Raw genomic sequence first — 8,219 nt, 5'->3', positions numbered from 1 at the left:
CTCGCTGGCGGCCATCTTGGGCTGGTGCAGCACAGCGCTGCAGCGCGGGGCGCGTGGCCCTGGCACGCTGTCCTGGGCGCTAGAGGAGCTTGTCCGGGGCCCTGCGTGCCGTACTCAGCTCCCTGCTCTCTGAGGGGGGGCGCCTTCATCCGGGCCGGTGCCTCGGGCCTGTTAGCCAGGGTTGACCACAGCATGCTGGCCAAGATGGATTTCATCAGCTTAAAAGCTTCTTACAAGCCGTGTATGACCACAAAAGGTACAGTGCGTGTAGAGAGGAAGAAAGGGTTCGCCACCCCCCAGCAAACAGTGCAGATGCTGCTGCTGTTCTGAGTGAGGGATGCCTCACAGGTCACGTTTCGGTGAAGGTGGGGTTTGCCCCAGGAAAAAACACCAACATTGAACCAGCCAATTGTAAAAAAACACAAAGCTGTGTTCCTCTGGGTGCAGGTGGCCATGCTACAGCCCACAGATCCTCCAGGTTAGCCATAAACAGGTCAAGAATACGACACATTAGTACACTTAAATCGAGAGGAAAAAAAAGGCCACAAACAGGCTGCAACAAACATCACCTGCAAAGTTGTTGATACCTAATTTACATACAGGATAATGATGTCTCATCTGTGACTCAGCCCTGGTCATACTGCAAGTGCGTGGTAATGCCTGAAATAGACCCTCCAGATGCCTGGGCCCAAGCATGAACCACGAGAACAAGTGTTTCCCATGAGGGTCTAGTTTGCTATTGCCCTGTCCCAGCTCCACGCTGATATGCTAGATGCTCGTGCAGACCAAGGGTTTGTGTAAGAAAATGAATGAGATGTATCCTCTGGTCCTCAGACCAGAGTGGTGTGATGGCTCTAGACTGTGCATATGCTCGGGGGGGGTTGTTCAGCCGTTTACCACAAACTGAGCACACTCGCTCGATGTATTTGTTCACTCCATTCCCCTTGGAGATTTTGGAAGATACAGAGTGTGGAGGAAGGCAGCCCAATTTGTTTGTTGAAAGGGCTCCCTTATCAGTGAGTTGAAACAGCAGACACTCAGACTCTAATAAGTAGGCTCTGGGACTAGGCATTGAAGCTCGATAGAAATTGTCTGCCCCCCTTTTCAGGCCAGTCAAATCAAAATAGCACATGAAAAGCACTGCTTTAGCATCCAGCAGATAAAAGAAAGAATACGCTTTGACTTTCCTGTCCAAAATTTCCTCTCTCCCATGCTGTTGCACAATATGCTGTGCTGGGCTCAGAGATCATCTGTTCATATGCTATATGGGCTCATCACTGTAAACTTTCTTACAATTCTCAGCTTTTTTTTTCTCTTTTTTTAAGAAGTTGCTAGCTGTTACAGCAGAGGAGAACACCTCATCTGGAAACAGAGGTATTGCCATAGCTCACATGCAGCCTACAGGCTCTACGTAGACATTCAATTTGCAAACAGCTGCAGAGGTTTGAAACGTTTGTGTCATGCCCTTCTCTTCTCATGCTGTTTATCAGGGTCCCCCGGGCATTGATTACTACCCCTGTAGTTCTCCCAGCTGTTTGTGTGCCAGCTCCCTAAGCCACTTCAAGCAGAATCAGCTGAGAGAGTTCAAACAGTTTAAATAGGAGCTACACGCTAACTCACTTGATTATGCCTGAAGTGGGTTTAGGGAACCCTCAGACAAGTTGCTTTGTTAGCAGAAGTGTAGGGGGGAGTAAAGCACAGTAACATCTCAAGCTGTTCCAGCTGAATCCAGAAGAGGACATCTGTCCATAGTCTAAGTAACAAAGAGACAAGTCCCTGGAGAACCTGGAACAAAAATTGTGCTGTGAAACTATGATACATACATCAGCTGATGATGGTCTTACAGCAATGACAAATGTGAAAACATTCATTCATCCTGCTGATATTCTAAAGACCAAGTATCTAATGATTATTTAAATTACAATAATGATAACTAATTCCTCAGGTAGAAGAGGAAGGAGGAGACACCTGATTTATACAGCTTAGTGAATCATAGATTCTTCTGATACCATCATCATGTGGTATTTGGAGGATATCATGGCCTCTCCCTCAGAACACAGCCATTGTTATTGTTGTTTTATGCTTTAAGCCCACAGGGATTGTTGTGTCCTTCCACCCTTTGTACCAGATAGGCCACAACAGTTAGCTGAGTTTAAGCTATACTGAAATGGAAATGGACACCCAAGAAGTGTACGCAGTCTCAGTTTGCTGTACCTCTACAGGTAGCTGTAGAGCCTGCCATGAGCCGCACAACTGAAGCTATGCTGTTTTACGTTGGTTTGTCTACGCCCCTTCACACCACAGCATCCAAATGCCTTCCAGGAATGTGTTAAGTGATGTGGCTGATACCTGCCATGCTTTAATTTCGGTCTCAAAGGGAGAACTGTGTAGGCAGGAGAGGATTGGGTTTTTATTTTAGGGGGTTTATTTTAAACTGTTGATGCTACTGTATGTTTACAATAAAGAAGGTAATCTAAAGAAGTAGAAAGTGTTGAAATTTTGATAACCCTTTACTCCTGTGAGAATTTATTCAACAGTAACACAGCAGCCCCCAAGAAACTCTTAGATAACTCTGAAAAAGCGAGCCTGCACTTGGCTATGAGAAGCCAGTATGCGAGAAGAGGGTGCTTTTGATGCATTTATGCTAGCTTTGTGTTATTAAGATGAATCGCACATTGTGTTCTAGATCATGCATCTCCAAAGCTGATAGTGTCATACCCATATATATCATGTTGCTATTTCAGAGAAGGGGTAATGGAAACCCAGCTTTGGTTACATATGTAATCTGCCAGGAGGAGATGGGTTCCTAAACAAAATGCATGCACAAGCTTAGTGACAGCTCAGAGTCCAGGGACATTACCAAATTAATTAGCAAGTTAATCAATTGTGTTTGCATACCCTCAAAGAAATGGGATTACAAAAAAGGTTTTATTTGTTTACATAACCTCTCCCCTGCTTGAGATCAGCTTCAGTCAGCTTTTCTTCATTGCTGAGCTGATCTGTAAAAGCACTAGTGTATCTTAGTCATACTGATAAGACCTAAGGACTGTACTGCTGGCACTAAGGTTCACATTCCCCAAACAACTTACCTGCAGGCCGCATGTTCTTGGCAAATTCTAGTTAAAGGGATAGTTGTGAAGGTGTATTCTTCCATCACTCCTCATTTAGTGGCCCGAAAACATTCTCCTGAACCTCTGCTTCCTCACAGGGACATCATCAGAATCTTGACTCGACTAACATGAGGGTGAGGGAGTGCTATCACACATCCCCTGAAGTTTCTGTTCTGTCTAGCTGTCATGCTCCATCGAAAATAATTTCAGCTATGTATTTTTAAAAAAATTGCTGTCAAATCTGAAATTTAAATCTCCAGATAAGCGGCTGGTCGGCCCTCTTCCTTTAAACTTTGATGTTTGGTAAGTAGTAGAGAACTGTTATCAGAGCATATTCAGTGAATTACTTCTGAGTTAGATAAACAACACCCTCTGATTTTGTTCATCTGACCAGCCAAGAACAGTGCTTATGTCTTGGTCACAAATACATGACTGAGGTCTCAACTTGTTTTCTAACTAGCAGAAACAACGACAGCATAAAAAAGACTCAATTCAGAAGCTCAAAAAGTAGCAGCACGAAAGACAGGTCTTTAATCCCTTGATCATCTCAAACATGAAGCTATTTTAAGGGCAGCTGTTACGCAGTTGTCATCATACAATCACTAGGAAAGGTCACCAAATAATGGTGTTCACACACTAGCAATCACAGAGTATTACTCAATCACTGGAAAGTAAATTGCTAGAGAAGCTAAGATTTCCCCTTGGCTGCAGACAAAACTAAGCCAAAAAAAAAAGGAGCAACACAGTTCAGACTATTCATAGAAAGATGTATCTGTAGGGCACACGTTAACCTATTGTATAGTCTTTATGCCTACATAGACCTGAACACAGCTATTTCTAAGACCATTCTTCAGCAGGGTACTTCAGTCCACCTGCAGTTTAAAGCACATGAATAGTCCCACTGAAAACAACAGAATTATCCATGTCCGTGAAGTTATACGTCCTTTAAATAAGTCTGCAAACTGGGGCCTAAACAAGCTTTAATTCCTACCAAAACAGCTGACCTTAACATACTGTGGGAGAAAACTACAAGCTTCTTATGCAAACAGCCTAAAAAGTAGTACTTGCTCTCTTTAAATTATATTGGGGTCTTATGTGACAAGACAAGTTAAAGAGGACTTGGTTGACGAGGGACAGAGGTGTATGTCTTCTGCAGAATAGGTGACATTTCTGAGTGTGTTTCCCAGTTGTGTATCCTGCTGTTCTGGGATCCCTTATTTGCTTCAGAGATACATGGGGGAATGTTGCCATTTCTAGCACCTGTCTGTTCAAAAGAGGTTTTTGTCTCCCAGGTAAAAATCTTTCTGTGCTTCTCGAGTTTCTAAAACATCTCCTGTGCCTGCTTTTTCTGTGCTAGGGTAGAACAGAAACAGAATCCAATACTCCTGTTGATACTCTATTACCAGCCATGGTATTACCAACTGCTTCCTACCTTCCTCTTTCTATAAACCAGTCTGGATTTACTATTACTGTGTATTTTCCTAAATTCTGCACAGTGAATTCCTACCTCTCTTTCATGAATGGCCACTGTTAATTTAGATCTACTCAGAAACATTTTGGATTCTATCTAATCTATTTTCTATTTATACCACATTCATCACCATGGTAGCTGAATGCCTTAGAAAGTATCTTTGAGGTAGAGGCTATGCAAAGCTTATTTTAAACCACTCTGATTCTTTGCCTTTAAAATTGAATTCTAACAACTTCATCTTACCCCAGCTGAGAAATTACCCATTTGCACTTTGCAAATAACAGTCTGAAATTTGAAGCCAGTCCAACGTGACTTAGGACCCAGTTTTAGTGAGAATATCAACTGCAGTAACTCTGACACCTATGTAAATAACACACTTTTATTTTGATAGTTCTCTAAGAGAAATGTTATGATTTAGAATGTTCATAATTAATGAAAGCAGCAGTTCCACAAACTCAAGCAAAGCCAGCAGACTTGCAGTAAACTCTCATGTTCACTTTCACCTATGTTAACGCACCTGTCTACCTTGAAATCTGGTTATTATTAACTATACAGTAAAGCTCTGCATATATACATGTATATGTACAGATACAATGACATAACTGCATTACATGGTTTTAAAACAACGCAAAATTTTGTTCCATATACTCAGTTCTGTGTACTTTGTGATGCTGCACCATGGAATTTGCCAAACATTACACCTCTTATTTTCAAAATAATACACCAGAAGCTATGTTTTTACATCAGGGGATTTTACCTCTGCAGTTCTAAAGAAATCTGGAAAATGACAGAAGGTCTAGCTAGTAGGTAGGGAAGATCGGAAGTACTCCAATCATCCCTATCTTCCTAAACAATACCAGCGATACACTTATGAATTGTAAATTCAAGGGGAGAAAAAAAAAAGGCTTCCCATATTGAACATGGGAATAGCATAAAGTCAGTTGTATTTGTCAACTTTTTCTATTAAGTCTACTATTCACTTTCAAATTCCATCTTTGGGTTTTCAGTTTCGTATTCTTCGGAAAAATGTTTGTATTATCTGACAATTTTTTCCCTCCCTCCAACTTGAACTCACTGGGCAACTTCAACCAAGCTTGAGTCAAGGGTAGAGGCCTGAAAGATGTAAACATTTCCAGTAGTTGTGTAAAGAAAACAGCCAAGAAGCTTACAGAGAAAGGCCATGTCACCCTCACAGAGAGACTGTAGCATCAGCACAGCTATATTATTAGACAACAACAAATTAACATGGCAGAGGCAGCTTCCCAGGTGCCACTATCTAAAGGACTATTTCCTTAAGTTGCCCGAAATCGCTACAGAAAGCCAGCAGAACGGCGCGGAACGCAGCAATACAGTGATGAATTTGTCATCGCTGGAGCACGTACGGCCACCCGAATCTTTATCTGGTTGGAAACAGATGCATTACAGCCAGTTCCAAAACTAGCAATTCAGGCTGTTTAGACACACCAGAAGAGAGACAGATTTAAGTCCCTCCAGGGGTACTCCAGCATGCAAACAATAACCCGGCTCCACACTTTGTAGAACCACCCCCACTAGGAGAAGTGCGTCATTCAAAAGCAACTGCACACATATGTATGTACAGAACCTCCTATCCAATGGTTTCCATCCTTAAGCAAAATTGCCTGCAGATTGAACTAACCCTCTATTACTCCAGCTTGGAAACGGCACATCTTGTCTCCTGTGCACTGAATGGAATATTTTCTTCTGTCTGACTGAGTCATTAAAATACCACTCAAAGAACTTTTATGCAATGTAGTTTTTATCAATATCAAACATTCTCAGGTTTCATGGTTTGATAAGTTTCCCCTAACATGCTGCTCATAAAGCGTAGATCTGTTTGTCACAATGATGCCATATGAAACCCCATCTGAGGCCCAGAAGAGCTGATGGTAATACAGAACTGATTTCTTCACACAGACCATGAAACAAACAAGAGATCACAATAATCTGATGAGAGATGATCTTGACATCCTCCAGCCCAGCCTACCTCTGCAGATATGTCAGCTAGACTCGTTTGGACAAGCAAATCAGTTTGTTGTTTGTTTTCTTTTAAAATACATCAAATGAGTCAACATATCAACAAAGCAGCAACATATTTTTCCAGTTAGCAAATGCATTTGTTAATCAGCCAGACCAGAGATATCAAGAAGCCTCTTTGTGGAGACGAAGTCTTTGGTTCTCCGAGTCACCACAAGCGCTGTCACACACAACACAAACATCATTTTGATCTAATCAGGCTTTAAGAAAACATTTGTTATAGCTGAATACAGCTGTCTGAAATCACAGAGATCCAAACTGCACATGACAGGAGCAACCCTAGAGGCACAAAAAGGGGTCTGACCAAGCCTTGCCAGAGGAGTAGGGCATTAGCTTTTCTGAAGCACCATGCCATTCCTCAGCTCCTAAACCCCTGCTATTTATACCATATATCTTTCTGAGTCTGCGTTTAACTTTCTGAAGCAGCAGAACTGTTTTTTAAAAAAGGCTTTTGGAGAAAATCTTGTGAATTTTTCAGGTTGCAACAAGTCACACACCAGAAGGGCTCTGAGGCTGGTACTGGCACACAGTACCTGGAGGTGGAAGCGCAGCCTTCCATGGAGGCCAGGGACTAATTCTCTTCAGTAATATGAAAATCCTGGCATATTCTTTCTGCCAACAGGGGAATGGGCTGTTTCCTTCCCACAAAAAGATTCACAAAAACTGGGAGCTGGACCTTACTTCTAACTCAAGCAAATATATATTTATTGGGCATTTGCATATTAAAACTGATCAAGAATCCCCAAAATCTCTAGCTTGGCTTAACTCACTGCAAGCGTTCATCCATCTAGCAGTAAAAATGCTGAGTATGGAGTGTTTTGTTTCTAAGCGCACACGCCCAACACTCAGCAGCTGTCACTGACTGCACAGTGCTCAGACCTGTGGTAGTTGTCCTGTTGACAACTGTCCATTAGTTTACACTTTTTTTGCTGCTCTACCCCAAGCACCATAAAGGTTTATGCCAGCCTCAGCATTTCTAAGTTATACATTCACCATCAAAACTTAATATTTCTCTACATGAGATATCAAAGGAAACCCATCTTCCCAAAGTAGTATTTTCATCTTCTGCTATATAGAAAAAGGTAATTTTCTCAAATACTCTTTGCTGCTTCTTCCCCCTCAGCTCCTCTGTCTCCACTAATACTTCCCTGCATCCAGCTCCATTTGTTTCTGGGGACTGAAGTATACGTCAACTAATAGACAAACTAGGACTTTTCCTTGAAGAATAGAAATTTGTGAAGTATTTTGATATTACTCCTACATAAAGGCAAAACGCGATGGTTCAAGTCTCCTATATCATAACTTCAGAATTTGTGAAAACAAAGACTTTCAAGTCTGTGGACACTCGGTTTCATGCAATGCCTTCACGTACACCACAAAGCAGCAGGTCTGTTCGGCAACTGGGAAGAAAAAAACCCAGTTGCAGCACCTGTAAACATATGCAAACTGTTCCTAATCTCTGTATCTCAGCTATGGGTAGCAGTGACGACGCAGCAGCACGGAGTGGGCTGTGGATGATTAACCAAGTGGGTGGCTCTTCCACTGATCTCTTCACCCTGCTTGTTGCCCAAGCAAAGTAGATC

Source organism: Phalacrocorax aristotelis, chromosome 2 (assembly GCF_949628215.1).
Source record: "Phalacrocorax aristotelis chromosome 2, bGulAri2.1, whole genome shotgun sequence".
Taxonomy (NCBI): Eukaryota; Metazoa; Chordata; class Aves; order Suliformes; family Phalacrocoracidae; genus Phalacrocorax; species Phalacrocorax aristotelis.
This window is presented reverse-complemented; position numbering follows the sequence as displayed.